The sequence below is a fragment of the Marmota monax genome, unplaced genomic scaffold (genome assembly GCF_021218885.2).
Source record: "Marmota monax isolate L192 unplaced genomic scaffold, Marmota_monax_Labrador192_F-V1.1 WCK01_AAM20220418_F8-fsc00069, whole genome shotgun sequence".
Lineage (NCBI taxonomy): Eukaryota > Metazoa > Chordata > Mammalia > Rodentia > Sciuridae > Marmota > Marmota monax.
In genome coordinates, this window is record NW_026695243.1 from 6,021,930 (window position 1) to 6,040,349 (window position 18,420).

Sequence of the window (18,420 nt, forward strand, 5' to 3'; positions counted from 1 at the left end):
GGGTAGCCTCTTCACCCTGTCTGGAGTTCATTTCATATCAGGGCTTGGTTACCTCTAGTGATGGGGATCTCACTGCCTCAAAGGCAAAGAATCTGCAAGCAGTATTTACATGAAGCTGTTCTCAGTTTGATTTCCTTTCAACTGTGAGAGCAGAAACAGGTTCTTCAGTTAGCTCAACATCTATACTATGAATTCATGGACCCAGGCGCTGCCTAATATGACCCTCCTCCTGGCATGTGTCCCTAAGGCCCAGTCCAGAGGTTGTTTGGTCAGTGTAGCACTTTTAAAACATAAAAAAAATTAGACCTATTTCTTTAAAGATCAAAGAAATATCCAAATGTCCATCAGTAGGGGACTTATTAAGTAAAGAGTAGCTGATACATACCCTGGAGTAGCCTTGGACTAGAGAAAAGAATGAAGAAGCTCTATATGACCTGAGTGGATTTTTTGATATACATAATTCATGAAAAAAGCAAAGTACAGAGTAGTATCTACAGAAGGCTACCTTTTGTGTAATATAATATACTTTCAGACATTGCAAATACATATCTGTATTTGTGCAAGTTAAAGAAACTCTAGAAGAATCCTCAGGAATTAAGACCATGCTTAAGCAGACAGTGTGAAAGAGCACTTTTCATGGAATATCATTTACATTTTAAATTTCTGAACCATGTCAATGTGTCAACTACCAAAAAGTTATATTTAAATGTGCCTTAAAAAACAGATGATTTAACAAAAGATTGAAATGTCTAGTGTCTCTGGAAAACACGGAGGACTTGTCCCTCTTGGGTCTCCATGCCCATGTAACCCTACCAGGGGGAGACTGACAAGTGGCTGCCTCCTTCAGATGCCCCATACAACATCCAGCCAGGCTCTTGCTTATTGACCAGCTAGCACCCTGGGCCATTTGCGATTTTTGACCCAGCACAGTCCCATCGCCCCATCCTGTCTTGTCTCCTCTTACTCTCACTCCTGCCTGGCAGAAACCCTCTGTGTCAAGACGGGAAGGACTACCCAGCTGGCCCTGCCAGTCCCCGACTCCAGGCCTGTGTCAGGCTGTTCCGCCTGCTTGGAGTGGGTCTCCCTAGGATCAGCTCAGTGCATAAACTGTCAGAGCAGAACGCCTGGGACACCACGAGCAGAGTTCTCGGGATGTACAACAGCACAGCCTCTCCTCCCAGTGAGGTATCAACTCTCTCCAAAGTAAATGTCATGGGCCCTTTGCAACAGCAGTGGTCTGCTTCAGGGCATGCACTGGGCTGCCGCTAGAAAACATGATATCCAAGATTGGAACTCTCCCCTGAGACACAGGGTACTTGCATTCCAGAACAATCCAGGGTGAATTCTATTGGCATTTGTTTTTCAAATGTTAAATAGATTCATAATGATAGAGTCTTAGATTCCTAGGAACCTGGATTTTGGAATGTTAGTGTTTGGGAGGGTACTCAGGGGTTCAGAAGTGCCAGAAGTCTGATCATTCTAAAGTCAAAATGGAATTCAAGCATCTCCATAATTAAAATGTACATCAAAGAAAATGATGATTTGCTTTCAGGTTAGCACAGTGTTCCCAAGAACTATTTGTTGAATAAATGAATTAATATTTGTGTGAAGTGCAGTGTCAATTAAAAAATATAATTTCAGCAGAAAGTACTCTACTCATTTCTGACCTTGTATTTTGTAGGATAAAAATAAACAAAACTGGATGGAGCTCCTCCTAATGCACTCATAGATTTTTTTACACTTGCAGGCAGCTTGGAGCCGACCTTTCCAAATAGCCTTCAAGCAGATCTCTGGGCCTCCAGCTTTCCCAGCCCCCCTGCTGTGATCCATCTTCCTAAAATAGTGATTTCATTAGCTTGTTCTCCTGGTCAGAGATCTCCAATGCCTTGTCATTGTCTGGAGGAAGAAGCGCCAAACAGTAGCGCCTGGGTAGTTTGCAGAGCTGTTGCCATTCATCTTTTTTTTTTTTTTTTTTAATACCAGGAATTGAACCCAGGGGCACTTAACCACTGAGCCACATTCCCAGCCCTTTTTATGTTTTATTCTGAGACAGGGTTTCACTAAATTGCTGAGGGCCTCGCTAAGTTGCTGAGGCTAGCTTTGAACTCGCAATCCTCCTGCCTCAGCTTCCTGAGCTGCTGGGATTACAGTTGTGGGCCACCACGTCCAGCCTTCATTCAGTCTTCCACTCAACTCACCACCCAAACTGAACTTCTCCTTCTTATTTGTTGAGACCAGGTCTTGAGGGGGGTGGAGTGTCTGCCCTCAACAAAATCAGTCTGACGGGGGCTGCGATGTGGATACATGTACAATCCAGAACAAAACAAAGCCAAAAAGAAAACCAGATATGCCCTGGAAGAGGCCAAGTGCTTCTTCCCACAGTGGAGGGAACCATGGCTCCCTCCATGGCTCTACCTTGGCTCTGAGGTTTGGGGAGGTTTGGGGAGGTTTGGGAGGAGGTAATGTCTAAGCTGCTCCAGGGAAAGCTATGCATTCTTGGCTTCTTTGCTTTGAAGTTTGGTTTGATCTCTCATCATTCCTCTTTATTTAAAATAATTGTTTTTTTAACCAAAAAAACCCCACATGGTCATTATAAAATAAGTTCCAGTTTTACAGAAGAGCATTAATGACCTGCGACTATACCCCTCATTCAATTCCTACCCATGCTGCAGATGTTGTCAGAGTTGACAGTTTGGTGAATGTCCCCCAGAGCCTTTCCTATGCAGAAGGTTCCATGCACCAGGTTATACACAGATAATTTATTTCCCACACATGGGTTCAAACTCTGATGTTTTTTAATTTTTAAAACATGTGCTTCATAGTTTACAGACACTCTAAACTGTCAGGCAGGATCTTTGTTCTCTCTAAAGATGTGGATGAACCACCAGGGACTTTTCTTTAGTAATACATTGGGCTTGACCCATATCCTCAGAGCTACAGGGTGAGTCCCTCTTAGCATTTGATCCACAAAGCTGCAGACAGAGGAGGACAGGCCCAGGAAGGAAAGAGGGCAGGGAACTTTGTAATCCAAGGGAGGTCTAAGGCTGCTGACTTGGAGCCACTTGGGGTCTGGCTGCTGCCTCCTTGGTGCTCAGGGCTGTGTGGGGAGAGATAAGGAGAAGCCATGGGGAGGCCAGCTTCAGTTTAGTGCAAAGGAGAAATTCTAAACAGTGGGAGCTTTCTGAGAGCTAAATGGGCTGCTTCCAGAGATAATAATGATGATAGCTAATGTTTATTGAGCATTTGTTATGTGTTTTGGGTCATTTAATTCTTTACTCTTGGAAACATAGGTACTATTTTTGTCCAACTAACAGGTAAAGGAAAATGCTTGAGTTCACCAGCCAGTAAGGGGAAGGTATGGTTTTCTCCAAATTCCAGCACCGACCTGTTAGTAGTGAGCTCTGCATCATGGCAGGAACCCAAGCACAGCTCTCTCACATTCCCTTGAAGCACAGCTAGGCTGGTCTGGGTGTGGAGGGGGTCCTGTGGAAGCTGATTGGACTGCCTAATCTCTGTATGGACTCCGGATCAGACTGTCTGACTTTGAACCCCTGCTCTGCCACTTAGGAATGGGTGACCTCTGTTTCTCAACTGTTAGTGTCTGAGCCTCCAGTTCCTTATCCATAAAATGGGGATAGAACTTTGTTATGTGGATTAAATGAGTTGATACTAAGGGCACTAAGCATCTTCCTGGGCTACTTAAAAATCTGGAGCTCAGGAAAACAGCCTGAGGCAGAGCCAGGCTTGGGTCCTCACATCTCAGGGTGAGGGACAGCTGGCAGGGGCCGGGGCTCTTCCACTGTTCTGGATTCTCCGCTGGCCTCCTGTCATAGTTTCTAGCTGCTGCTGTAGCAGATGACCACTGTAAAACTACACGGATTGATTATCTGACAGCGTGGGAGGTCAGAAGTCCTCAAATCAGGATGTCCATAGGACTGCGTTCCTTTCAGAGGCTCAAGGGAGACCCTGCTGTGTGCCTTTGCCAGCTTCTAGAGGCTTCCACAGTCCTTGGCTCGTGGCACCTTTTCTCTGTCTTCAGTGTCAGTAGAGAGCATCTTCCCTCAGCTTTGACCTCTGCTTCTGTTGTCACCTTTCTGTGACTCTGGCCCTCCCACCACTGACACCAATGCCACCTCTTCCTCCTCCTCCTTTTTTTTTTTTTTTTGGTACCAGGGATTGAACTCAAGGGCACTTAACCACTGAGCCACACCCCCACCCTTTTTTTTTTAATTTTTTATTTTGAAATAGGACTTCACAAGTTGCTGAGGCTGACTTTGAACTTGTGATCTTCCTGCCTCAGTCCCCTGAGGTGCCAGGATTACAGGTCGCACCACCATGCCTGGCTCCTGCCACCTTCTTACAAGGACCTTTATGATCCCATTGTCCTACCAGATATTCCAATGATCTCTGCCTCTCTAAAGCTTTAATTCAACCAGCCTACAAAATGCCATTTTCCACGTGGGGTAACCTATGCACAGGTTTGGGGAATTAAGATGTAGATTCTTTGAGGAACCACTTTTCTTTCTACCACACTCCCAAGGGCCTAGAAAAGTCTCCTGCCTCCCTTACCCTGGGGGACCCATCATCTGTGAGGGGACGGGGACCTCTGTATCTCTTGGGCTCTGTTTCCTGCTGTCTCTGCAGCAGTGGCTGGTCCTTACCCTGTCTCCGACTGTGTGACAAGTTGGAGCCTCCAAGGTACCTAAGGTTAAGAGAGTTTGGAATTTTGATGCCCTTAGCAATCACCTCCTGCAGCTCTGTCACTGAACAGATGGGGACACTGAGAACTGAGAACTCAAGTTCCCCAAAGTGAGACAGCCCTGGAACCCCCATCACTTGCCTTCTATTCCAGGGCTATTTCCTCTATGCCAGACTCCGCCTTCCTCCTTACAGAAGGGAACACCTCCCTTCCCCCTCCTCCTCCCCAGTCTGACCCCCCACTGCCATCTGTCTACCTCTTCCAGGAAGCCCTCCCCTGGAACCCTCCATCCAGTCCCGTCTTCTTACCACCTTCTGACTCAGCCACGCCCCTTCCCGACTCCAAGCCTTTGTTCCTGCTGGTGTCTCTACTCAGGATGCTGCTGTCATTTGCCTAGAGGTGGTGGCATCTGTTGTGACAGGAAGAGCACTGGACTGACTGACTAGGCATCATCCCAACTCCTCTGAGGATCCCCTTGCCCTCCGTGAGCCTCGGTGTTCACATCTGCCCTGTGGGAATTGTAATCCCAGATCATCCTCTCCTTGCAGGACTGTGGGGGCGCAAACTGGACAGAAAGTATGTGAAATTGACCCCCTCAGTGTAAGGACCTGTGCCCTTTCTATGAGTTCACGGAGAGCCCCCATCTTGATTCTGCTAGGGTCCCACCTCACCAGGCATGTGCACAGGAGCTGGTCCAAGCTTGGCTTGTAAAAGGCTCTCATGTCCTTCTGAGGGACTGAGCAACCAGCAGACTTGCCAGTTTCTGCCCATGTGCCTTCAGTGCATGTCTCCTGGGAGCAGTCCCCAGGTGCTCCCCCCTCCTCCAGGAAACCCTCTTCATACCCCATGCAGACTCCCTACATGGGTCCTCGATCAGCCTTCCATTATGCCCAGTACCCCCTTGTGCCTTGATTTATGATTCTTTCTGTGTATACTATGAGATTCTGAATTATCTCTGCCTCCTCCAGCCCAGCCGAGTGTAGGGCTGAGAATATAGCAGAACTCAGGAAGTGCTGGCTGGCTGGATGAGCTGTCATGATTGGCTGTTACTAATCACCCTGCACCCCACCCTTCTAGGTCACTGTCAAGGTTATTGACATGATTCACACACTTGCACACACATATCTTTGGTGAGCAAAAAAGGCACATTTGATTTTAAGATATTATCCTAATTATTTCTCCCCCAATGCATTAGCTTCTAGTGCCTTCCTGTCCTTTCCCCCTACAATGTTCACATCTCCAGGAAAAAAAAAAAAACTCTCTCTAATTTATCTCTATTAGCTTTTATTTTCATTATCAGAGAGGCCATAGAACTTCTACTCCCACTCTGAGATGGTCTATAAATGTTTGGTGAGGCTGTGTTCAGCCTGGATCCTTAGGGACGCTTGCTGCCTATCTGGATGAGCCTGTCCAGAGAAGTGTTTGTCTTTCCATACCTGTTAGTCATTTTTGTACCCCTCTGTTGCCCCAGGTCTAGGATGGTGTCACCTGTCCACCTCAAGGAGGAGTTGGTATATAGGGTAGGGTTTCAGAGTGAGGCCTCTCCCCAGTCTCCATCCTGCGCAGCCTAAGCTAGGATACAATAAGAGTCACCGACAAGAGTAGTAGCTATTGCATCCAGCTGGCTCTGTGCCAGGCATTGGTCTTAGCACTTGACTTTCTGTTAACTTATCTAATCTACATAACAACCCTAGGAGGGAGTTATTCTTGTCTCCATTGTCCTGGTGCAATAACTGAGGCACAGAGAAACATAGAAACTGGCAGAAGCTCACACAGCTTATGAGTGATGGAGCCAGAATCAAATACTGGCAGACTGAAGAGGCCACACGCTTGGCCAAGGAGCCACAGTGCTCTCACCAAGCCTGGCTTACTAGTGCCAGGCAAGAAGTCTGACAGAGGAGGTCTGAGTGGGTCAGGCCCTGATCTGGGGAACAGAGTACAAACCAAGCCAATGTGTTGATCTGGGGATGCCTGTGGGGACCTCAATCTTCGTTGGTCCTTATCTTGGCTGAAGGGCATTGTGACAACTCACCCTCCAAAAGCTGGCACCTCCATAAATCCATCTTCCTCTCTGTGTGGAGCAGGCCCTCTGAGAAGTTTGGCACAGTGTGTGGGTAGACAGCAGCTGGAAGAAGTTCCTTCTTCCTTGGGACACTAAGGCAGTGCCCATTCAGAACACCCGAAGGTATCCCAGCCTCTGCGGACTCTCAGCCCCTGCAGTGCACACCCACTGCCCAGGCTGTGTGGCCCAGTGTGGGGAGACCAGCATGGCCAGCCACTCCCCACCTACCCCCAAGCTTTCTTCTTTTGTTTTCAGAGGGGAAAAGAAAAACAAGAGAAAAATGATTGTCACTGCTTTCCTTCAGTAGGTTTTCTTCCTCCTTCTCTGGTCTTCGAGAGGGAAGGCCAAAGACCTGGAGATGGCTGTGCCCCCTGCACCTGGTCCTCTTCAGGAACAAGCCCATTAAAGTCCCCAGCTCTTTGTCCCCGTGCCATGGGCTTTCAGCTTTCTGGTCACTATTCCTTACTTACTCAAGAGGAAATCAGATGCCACACACTAGTGCAGGAGGTGCAGGGTGGGGGACCTTGGCCAGGCACAGGGAAGGGAAGGATAAGGGAGTGGGGTGCTCACCTCCACAGACTGTCACATCCTCAAGCTGAGAGTAGGGCTGCGGTGGGAGGACTGGCCATGTCAACTGGAGCTTGTCTTGGGGTTTGCCTCCTCCTCCCCAGGATCCCTGACTTCTATGCATGATCAAGATGGCTAGATTTGGGGACAGGAGGGTTGAGAGCCCAGGGAAGATGTAGAAATGGCTGATGGTACACTTAGAGCTCTGGGCAGTGAGTCTTTCTTCACCAGCTGGATGGACCGGTGATGTTAGGGTCTGCATCCTTCCAACCAGTAATGTCAACCCTGCAAAACTGCTCAAAAAGTATTGTCCAGAAGAGGACCACAGTTGGCCTGCATAGTCCTCTGTGCTAATATAGAGTGAGGTTATGAAAAGCTATCTGTGCTTTTCTTATTTTAAAATCTCCTTTGTGCTAATGTGGCTGATGGAGTAAGAGGTTCCCATGGTGCAGCCCAAGGCCCAGGACCCAAGGTGGCTCCATCCCTCCACTACTCCCTCCTCTGGTCCCCCAGCACCATTTTGGCTCTATTCCTGGCTCCCAGGGGCCTGTCCCAAGCAGGCCCATCAACTGCTCAGCTTCTCTGTGTCCTGAGCACACCTCCAGCAGGGACCAGCACTGCCCCTGGCACCCTCTCAGATGAATCCCTTCTTTGACCTTTGTAATTATTCCTGCTCAGTCTCCCTCCATGTTTTCTCCCTCCCCCTCTGGAGGTGCTCACTCCTGCACCCTCTCCAGTGTATTAAGGATGTGAGTGAAATTGATGACTGGGATGTCTCAGGTCTTTATGATGATGAATGACTTTCACTGCCAAAGCTTTTATTGTCTGTGATTTGGGAAGAGGGGGGAACTGATATATCAAGGCTGCCTGTCACACCATTTAATACAGTTATAAATCCTGACGTCACTAACTGGTGGTCAGGAGCTGGAGAATTCCACTGGCCTCTGCTTTGCTGAGCCTTTATGGATTTTTTTCCCTCTCTTGCCTTTCATTGCTCAGCTGTCACAATTGTGTTTCGGGAGGGGTGGATGGGAACAGCTAGGTGGGGACTTTAAATATCCCAGGGACATCCCAGTCTAAGGAAGAAATGGGAACCCTCCCCTCACCCTCACCCTAAAAGAAGGTGCAGATGGAAGGCCTTTGGTTCTTAGGTGAAGGTCCCAAGATGCTTCAGGGGAACAAATCCTAAAAGTCTGCTCATATCTTCTTGTGTATGCACCATCCTTTACAGTTTACAAAGTGACTTAGCATCTGTTACTTTTGAGATCCTCCTTCCATCCTTGGGAGGGCAGCAGGGAGAGACTTGATCCTCACTTTACCAAAGGGGAAACTGAGGCCTCATCAAGATGAAGTGGCTTGGCCAGGGCCACCCCAGATGGACGCAGAGGGAGCACCCTGGGAGAGCACCCTGGGAGGGTTTGGCAGAGCATGACCATGGGGGAGCAGAGGACACCTGCCAGGCAGGCTTGGGCTCCAATCCTTGACCCCCTGTTAGTGACTGACCCTGATTTCCTCACCTGGAAAGGAGAATAACTCTCCTCATCGGTTGTTATGAGGACTAGATGGGCTCACGCATGTCCATTTCTTAGCAAGTTTCCTGCCCAGATAAAGTGCTCAGTGAACCTTTTTTGAAGGCGGAACTGCCATGAGAGAGACATGGGGCAGATGAGGCAGAAGTGAGAGGAGGGCCACTTATACCTTCCTGAGGTTGCATGGTGGGTGGCCAGGGAAGGCTTCCCGTAGGAGGTGATACTCGAGTACTGAAATGGGCAGGAATTAGCCAGGCTGAGGAGAGAGGCAAAGAAGAGTGTCCAGCCAGAGAGAGCATGGTAAGCAGCTGAGGTGATGGAGGGCAGGCCCACGAGGCTCCCAAGTGCCTGGGGTCAGAAGGAGGGTAGCAACTTTGAAGGGACCCTTTTGAGGGTCTTGACCAAGGATGTGAGGAGGAAGAGACCCAGTGAGGAGCCTGGGCCCCTGGATGGGGGTGAAAACCCAGGGAAAAGGTGGGGCCTGATCGCAGGTGTGGAGATGTGACTGGAGGAAACGTGCTGGGGGCAGACCTGGCAGTAGTCCCGTGTGTGGGGTGGTGGGAAGCTGCCATCTGGGGGGGACCCTGGTTGGAGTTGGGAAACTGGGTGAATAATGGAGCCACTGGCTGAGACAAGTACCACAGGAAGAGGAGTGGGACAGATGCGTTGGCTCACTGGTAGAAACGTCCAGAAGGCAGTGGGGGAGGAGTCAGGCTGGGGGTGTGGACTTGGAAGTTGTGGGTTAGAGATGGTGGGAGGAGCAGGGCCGGGCTGCTCAGTGAAGATATTCAGGTGACAGAGGTCAAGAGCAGAGAAGCCTGGGAAGGGACTCTGAGAAACAAGTGTGGCTGAAGAAAAAGCAAAAATAGGGAAATCTGGGAAGAGGTGATAGGTGAGGGACGAAGCAGATCACAACGTCTTCCCATCTCGGAGGCTGCAGCAACTAAGAATTGTCTCTCTGGCTGGTTAAGCAGAAAAGGGAATTTTCTAAGGATATGAGAACATTCAGGTTCCCTAGGAACATTCAGGTTCTCCATAGCCAGGAATGACCCGAGCCGTACTGTAGGAGATGTCACACCATCACCCGAGGACTCAGACCCTTCAACTCACACGACCGTCACTGGACGCTGGATGTCGCCACGGGACCTCTGCCTCAGCAGATGGACTCCATGTGGTGCCTGCTTCTTGTGGCTTCTGAATTAAAGACTCGCACGCGTGTATCTGCTTGGTGGGCCCAGAGATGTGCTGTGCCCTAGCTGCAAAGGAGGCTGGGAAATCACATTTCTGATTTCTGTCTCGACAAGCCTGAGCTCTTGAAGAACAAAATTTCCCAAAGCAAAGAGGGGTGTGTGATGGTGTCAGGTAGCTAAAAACATTTGGAAGAATTAGAGAGTGGGCAGAGAGATCTGAGAAAACAAGGACTGGGAACCCTCCCTTGGGCTTTGGCTGTTAGGAGGACCTTGTTCTTTAAGTCATTTAGCTACTCTAGTCCACCTCTTGCTACAGGGTTTGAGACAGCATTAAATTAAAATCCAAGGACATCTACACATCTGCCAGAAACCACCCAAAGAAAATGGGGTGATTACCCTGGATTCTGGGATGGAGGTTGTGACAGTTGAACCCTGAAGCCCAAGGACAGCCGTGGACCGGGTTGTCTTTGAGGGTCTGAGTTAGAGTAAGCTCCTTGGACTGGCGGGAAGAGAAAGGGAGAGGGAAGAAGCAAGAACCCGTGGCCTGGTCCCAACCCTGTGAGTCAGGAGGGTAGCTGAGAGGCATTTCTCTTTAGCTAGAACTTGAGTGGCTTCTGAGCTTTGGTTGGTTGCTTTTCTTCCATGGGGTGGAGGCATAGAAAGTAACTCCCATTGGGAAAAAGCTTCCTGTCCTTGTGGGCACAAAACCTCAGCACTTAACAGAAGCAGAGCCCTGAACAGTGTCTCAAAAATGTCCTCTGAGTTGATGAGCATTTGCTTTTAGCTCTGTGCCAAGCATCATGCTGAGCACCATGGGGAGATGGGGGTGCACAGGAACTAGTCTCTGTGCTAGAAGGGTCGGGTTCGTGTCTTCTACTGGACAGCTGTCCCAGGCAGTTTGAAGAGTGCTAGGACACAGAATAGCATCCAGGGCACCTGAGAACACTAAGGAGGGAAAGTGGGACTGTGAGTGGGTGGGGCAAGGGTATCGCGGGTGGCGGGTTCTGTTACAGGGGGTGACAACATTGGAGAGGGCCAAGTGCCTGTCAGGGCGCAGCAGCAGCGTTTGCTAAAGCACAGAGCCGAGCTGGAGGAGAATGACTTGCTGTTTAGTGTCAGGTTGGGGTGGGGGCTGGAGCCTATACAATTCCAGGCAAAATGATCAGAAAAGGGCAGAGAGGGGTTCTGCACTTGACCTACAGCAGAGGGGAGGCAAGGAGTGCAGGGTCCAATTGGAGATGGCTGGAGCCAGGCAAGGGGACAGTTCAGGGTGGGTGGAGTGGGGCTCCAGTGTCTGAAGTTGGCTAAGGGCAACGCTCCCTAATTAAAAGCTGATTCAAAGGTGAGAGAAGTGGAGCCATTGGGTGCCAGGGTGTCAGGACTGGGCCTTCTTGCCCTGGGGTCCCCCAGAGCCTGCTGGGTGCCCTCATTATGCCTCTCACGTGGCAGGGAGAGACATGAGCAGCCATCGAGACGCCGGGTGCCTCCTGCTGGTGTGTGGAGCGCTGGGCAAACCACATGAGATCCCATCTCGCACATAATGTGCATCCGAGGACAAAATTAGATTGAGGAGTAAATGGAGCCGAAAATTTCCAAAGCGTTTCCCGTCAAGAAGCTGCTCGATTGCATGTTTTAATTCTCTGAGTCCTCCTGCCCGGCGAGGTTCATTTTGGTGGGGATGGCTGAAGCAGAAGGGGCTTGGGATGGGAGGGCACTGCTGGGGACCTGGGACGCAGAGACCAGAGAGGGAAAGAGGCCTTTCACATGTGTGAATCCGGACTTCACGTGTCTTGTCTCCAGGGAGATGTGGCTTGGACCTCAATGACCCAGTGAAATGGGTACTATTTGCCCCATTTTGGAGACAAGAAAATTGAGGTGTGAAAATTAAGCAACCTGCCTGAGGTGGCATAAGTAGAATGCAAGTGGCTGGGATGGCAAGCCCTGGCCTGTAAGGCCTCAAAACTTAAGCCGATGTCACACTGGGTTGCAGGTTTGAATATTTCTATTTTATTTTATTTAATTTTTGTCAGAGGCTCTGCCTTCTTTCTCCTTCTCCCTCTCTTCCCCTGCCTCTTTCTTTTTCCTGTTTCCAAAGCCCAGGAACCTCAGGAGGGAGAGCAAGGGTTATTATTCCCATTTCTCAGTTGTATAAAGCAGAGCTCAGGGAGGTGCAGTCATTTGCTGGTAGCAGAGGGAGAGGTCAGTGGCAAATTCAGTGACATCAGGATTCTACGTGTGTCCCCCTTCCTGGCCCTGCCTCGCAGATTCAGAGGCCTGGCTGACGTGGGCCAGGTCTGTGGGGCCCCAAAAGATACTGGCATTCCTGAATCTGCTCGCAAAAGCATCCCTGGTTCACTTCAGGGACATTAGAAGATCGTGGGACACTGGAAGAAAAGAACTTAGAGTCAGTTTGTTTGTTTGTTTTAACATATGGGATGTTCTGTGCAGAGAGAAGGGAGAGGCAGAAAAGGAGAAAAGAAGAGAAAGGACATTTGGACCAGAAGTGTGGGAGTTTCTGGACGTAGGCCTGGCTGTGCCTGGCTCTCTGGCAAGGCCTGCTCCTGCTGGGTTCTCCCCTACCTACAGAATAGGCAATGGATTCTTTTCCAACAATTGTCAAGGTCCTTTTTGATGTGTGTTTGTGTGTGTGATTGTGTGTGTGTTTTTCCAAGAAAACTTTCATTCAGCTAGAACCTTCCTGCTAAACTTTATATAAAACAGACCTAGGGCTCACTGGTGGGGGAGTGGGAGTCCAGAGGCCCAAGGTCCCCTGGAGGCTCAGAGGCACAGACTGAACCCTGTGGCCTCCTTGGTGTTTAGCGTCCGTCAGGCTGTGGTGCCACCTGACTGCAGAAGTCAGGTAAAGGCAGTCAGGTTTTTAGTCCCCACAGCTGGGACCTCAGCTTTCATACCTTACACATCAGCTGCTGCTGCAGCTCAGCCCCACCTCTGCCTGAGCCTGAGGAAGCTCAGACTCAGTGCCTGGCTTGTCTTTCCTTTGAGGTTTATCCCCTGGAACGAGGGGAGGCAAGCAGTTCAGACCCACACCTCATCCCCAGCCCTGCCAGCTCCTCCAGAACAACACTACCCACGGAGTCCCAGCCCCCATGCCTCTTCCTCCAGGAAGGCTGCCGTCCAGCTGCAGGACTAAAATCTCAGCTCTGCTCTTTGCTGTGTGTGAGAACCTTGGACGTGACCCTTTGCCTCTCTGAGCCTCGGTTTCCCCAACTGAGATGGTGCGTAGCTGGTAACTTGAACCCGGTCGGGCTGACTGATATTCTTGCCCCCACGTGACGACACGAAGCTCCCTATTCAGTAGGGCCCCTGCCCCTGCATTGTACGAGCACTTTTACTTCTGTGATCCCCTGTGGGGCTCCTGGTGGCCCACAGGGGATGCAGGGCAGGGCTGACGGAGACCCAGAACTGGCGGTGGCGTGCAAGCAGGAGCCTGAGCTGCACCAGAGCTCGCAGAAGCAGCCAGGAACTCTGTGAGCCGCTACCTGAGCCAGCATCTCTGGGAGAGGAGGGCTGGGCCGGGCTGGCTGGCGCTCTGGCAGCCCGCGGCGCCAGCCCAGCAGTGCGATTTAATGCGTGTTCTCTACAGCACATGAATTTGCTGTGCTCCCTGGGAGGTGCCTCTGCGGGGTGGGCTTGGTTTTCCCTGGCCAGCCGCACACCGGCCCAGCCCTGCTCCCTCACAGGGGCCTCCTCAGCAGTGGGTTCCCAGCATCAGCCTCACTGTTAGATCTGGGAACGCCCCTGAGGAGTGGGAGCCCATGTCACAAAGCATCCGTGTTTTCTGGCTGGGCTTTCTCGGTTCTGAGCCTTGCTTGTGACATCTACACCTGGCCTCTGGACCAGAATTCGACTGGCTGTGGCCCTGCTTTAGGATTGTGACAGGCCTGAGTCCCTTTAAGAGAGATCATAAGCCTATCAGAGGCTTAGACCTTCACCTATTGACTTTTTCTTGAACCGGATGGGTGGTTTGTCCTCAGATCTTGGTAGTGTTGTGCCATCTTCCCCCAGGTGGAGGGATTGGGCTCCCAGATCACAGGCAAGATGTTCAGGGAGGGGAGGGATGTGCCTGAGGCATAGTGAGGAAGTGGAGGGTTTTCTAACTTTTGGTCTGGGGCTGCCTGCGCCTTAAGGAGCTTACACCAGATTCTCTGCCCTGACTTAAACCATGCTGGTCAGAGGAACCTGGTGGCAGGGCACAGCTGCTGGCGTTTCCAGTCCTGCCCCAGGTCTGGCTTCTTTGTGCCTGTGCAAGCTTGGGCAACTCACTTAATGTCTCTTAGCCTTGGTTGCCTCCTCTGTACATTTGAAGTCAAAACAGGCATGACTAACATTTGGGAGCATTTGCATGGGCCAGGCAACCTTTCTTAGTGCTTTACACGTACTAAGTCTTCAGTCCTTTTAAACAGTCTAAGGAGGTGGCACTGCTTCCCTATTCTATCCATGAGGAAACCAAGATTTGCCCCAAAATGCAAAACAGCTGATAAGCCATCCGGGCAGCTGCTGCCAGTACTTGCCCTCTTAACCCCTAGGCTCAATCTCCCATCACAACGACATGAACAATTTCTATTTCCTAGGGTCGTTTTGGTGACTAAGCGATACAATACCTGAAGCTCTTAGAAGGGAGCCTGGCAAATAGGATAAGTTTGATCGTGCCTCTCCTGCACTCCATCCATCCAGTGTGCGCTCAGCAGATACTGTGGCACAGCAGGTGGGGTTGGGGGGGGGCAGTGGCCAGCTCCAGAAGCTTCCACTGTGGGCAAAGTGTCACTTCCTTCTGCACTTGTCAGTGCTCCTATTTCCATCTTCACATGACTTATGTGTGTCCTGAGCTGGTGGCCTGGGACAGGCCTGGTGGGACCTTGAGACTTGGCTAAGGTGCACCTGGCATCATGATGTTGTCCTGGAAAGCAAGAAGTTCCTTCCCTGACACCTCTGTCCCAGAGCAGGGGCAGGGAGGAGCCCACACTTCATGCATCTTAGATTCATTATTATCTCCCCTTCTAGACAGTGAGAGCCCCTTGGGGCACAGACTGTGTCTGGTTCTTAAAGTTAATTTTAAATCGAATGTTAATTTTGAATAGAAAGTAATACATGCATGTGGTTAAATATTCAAACCATACAGAAAAAAAAAATAAAATGAAAAATAAGTCTCCTTCCCCCAACCTCAGCCCTCCCAACCATAATCCTTGTCCCCAAAGTTAACCGTGTCTTGTGAATGCTATCAGTTTGTTAATCAATTGGAATATAGATCTTTTCCGTTTTTTACTAGCACAGGTGGAATCATATCTTACACAAGGTTCTCTTGCACTTTGCTTGATTCATTTAATAATATACCTTGGAGATCTTTCCATAATCCCCACATTCAAATCTTCCTCATGGTTTTTTCAGAACTGTAATATCCCATCATAAGGAAGTATCCTAATTGATTTATTCTAGCTATTATGATAGACAGCTGGATTTCTTCCTCCCTCCCCTCTTCCCCTTCCCTTCCTTCCTTCCTTCCCTTTCATTGTAAATCTTGATGTATTTTTCTGTATATTTCCACAGGTAAAGTACTAGAAGCAGAACTGCTGGTCAAAGGGGAGTTCATTTGTATTTTATGACTTTCTTACTGAAACAGAATCTTTGGGACATGTGGGGCGAGCATAGGTTCCTGAAGTCAGAACCTCAGTTGGCATCTTTCTTACTGGGTGCCTTATCTGCAAATTGAGGATTGTAAAGAATTGTATCTCCCAGGGTGGCTGTGATAGTTAAACGAGATGTACACACAGTGTATTTAGAACAGCACTGGCACATGGTTGAGAGCTATGTAAGCCATGGTTATTGTTGTAGTTGTTATCACTATTATCATCATCTCTGGGTCCTCTGAAACACTCAGCCTGGTACTTAAAACCTAGCTGGAGTCAGATGATATCTGAATGAGTGAATGATGAATGAGTGAACTCTCGAACTAGCCACAGCTGCCCTGGATCCTTCTGCTGTAAATACTGCCTTCTCCCTGTGCCTGGAGGAGGCTGCAAGCCATCAGCATGGTGGGGTGGCCCTTCATCTTCACTGATTAGAACACTGCCTTTGTTGTTCTACTGTGTTGGGTCAACAGTAACTAGTTCAAGGAAGATCGTGCCACAAATGTACATGGAAATATTGACTGAACCCCAGGGTCGGCTCTGAAAGGCCAGGCAGTCGAAATTCAAACATGCTCTCAAATCTGAAACACAGGACTTGAGTCTGATAACTTCCTGTGATTGCTGGGCAGTGGACTACGTCTGCGGAATGAAGGAATGGGAAGGGCTGATAATAGCAATGTACACTGCACCTCAATTCCTGGGTTCTCAGATTTGTCTTCCTGGCTCTACAAGTCCAGATTAGATGTTTAGCCAGGACAAGGAGGCCAGTCGGAATTAGCTAAACTTGAGGGTTAAGTAATTTGGGGAAAAGAAATTTAGGGTTATTGTTTCTAAGTAAGTAACATCACCTAAGCTGATGGCTAATAAGGCTGTTGTTAGGAGCCCACCAGATCTGCTGTCCTGACGGGCATCTTGTCAGCATTAGTGCTCTGAAGTCCACAAGCTGAGGTGGGATGTTATGGGATCCACCTTTCCCCTCTAGTGAAGTATCCCCCCAGCAAATCCCTCGATCTGCACACCCTTTACCAGGAGCAGGTCCAACCAAGGGGACCTCAGAGCAGCCTGTTTGAACCAGCACACATCCTCAGCACCAGCCGAGCAGTGAGCCTAGAGATGCGCCCTAGGTGTTCACATCCAGCCAGGTTTGCGGAGAAGGATCAGGTCCCTCCCCAAGTCCCCAGCATTGGCCATTTCTCTTAGTCTCTAGGTGACAGTTGTCAGTTGTCCACTGCCTTCTGCTCTAGTATTTATTGAAAATCTTCAGCTCAGGTCACCGTCTCAGGCATGGTTCCCACAATAGATGTCAAAATGTACTTTTAAGAAGTTAAAAATATAGTGTGTGTCAGATTTCCATGACTGTAACAAGATACCTGAGATAATTAACTTATAAAGAGAAACAGCTTATTTAGTTCTGAAGGTTCCAGTCCAAGATTAGGTGGAGCCATTTCTTTGGGCTTCTGGTGGGGGCACTGGTGGCACTGGTAGGTAATACATGAGATGCAAAACACTTACTTCATGAGCCAGGAAGCAAAATAAATAAATAGGCCAGGGTCCCACAATCCTCCTTAAGGGCACACTCCCTAATGACCTAGGGACCTCCTCTTAGGCCCCCCCCTCCTAAAAGTCCTACCATCTCCCAATAATGCCACCCTGGGGACCAAGCCTTTAATACAGGGACCTTTGGGGGGAACTTATTCAAACAATAACAATTTTTGTACAAATGCAAAATGGCCAATATGTAAAATGAAGATTTAATTCCATTTGTTATTGAGGGAACCTATACAGAGGTAAAACTGGTTTCAAGAGCATTTAAGGAAGAGGGTTTATATCATGCATCAGGAAAAGCATTTTTTAAAAATGTTAGAATAAGAGACTGGGAGCATAGTGGTGTAGCACGTGTGAGTCCCTGGGTTCAATCCAGGTCTGCAAAAAAAAGGAAGCTGGAATAAGATTACTAGATTAGAAACAAGATCGGTTAAGGTCCTAACAAAGCATTATAGCCCAAATCTTCAGGGTTATTTTTCATACCTAATATTTGCCTGTAACTTCACAGCATCTGAGCTCTAATCAAACTGCAAAGAGTTCATTAAACACTGGGACATTCTCTCAGACGTGAGCCCTGGGTTGCCCCATAGCATAAAGAAGCTGTGCACATTGCCCACCTTTAAGACCTCATTTTTAAAGTTGTAAATAATGTTTCTTAACTTGCAGGAAGGTTTCTCCTGTTTCTATGACTGTGAGAGCGGTCTTCTGAGAAGATGTTGTACAAATCCTAGCAGTAGAAGGGTCTGCGTGTCTGGTGAAATCATGGGGCCAAGACTCAACACGCTGGCTTTGGAGCCCTCACTGAGTCCAGATGGGCCTTGAGCAGTGCAGGTCTGGGAGGAATTGCCAGAGGACAGGGAAAGAGAACAGGCTGACACAGAGCAGGTCAGCCCATGCAGGAGAGGAGCCAGGGGGCTGGGGAATGATTGGACACGATGAGGAATAGGTGTCTTTGAAGCCAGTGTGATCAGAAGGCTAAGGCTGTCACCCACAGAAACGAGAAAGATGGTAGGATGTGTGGGGCTAGCTGTGCTCAGGCCCCCGTTTCCTAGAACCCACTTTCCTCCGTGTTTTGACTCCAGGCTATGGCCTGTGCACCCTGCAGGGTAGGTACCGCTTTAGCAGACACCTGGACACCCAGGCAGGGCTCTTGTCCTTAGCCAGACCTGACAGTGGGTAAAAC

At 49.3% G+C, this 18,420-nt stretch overlaps 1 protein-coding gene across 4 annotated transcripts in view; it reads left to right on the forward strand.

Annotated features, from left to right (window-relative positions):
- Positions 1–18,420, forward strand: part of Pax5 (paired box 5) — a 193,722-nt gene that overhangs the window by 114,220 nt on the left and 61,082 nt on the right. The gene's annotated exons all lie outside the window — the stretch shown is intronic.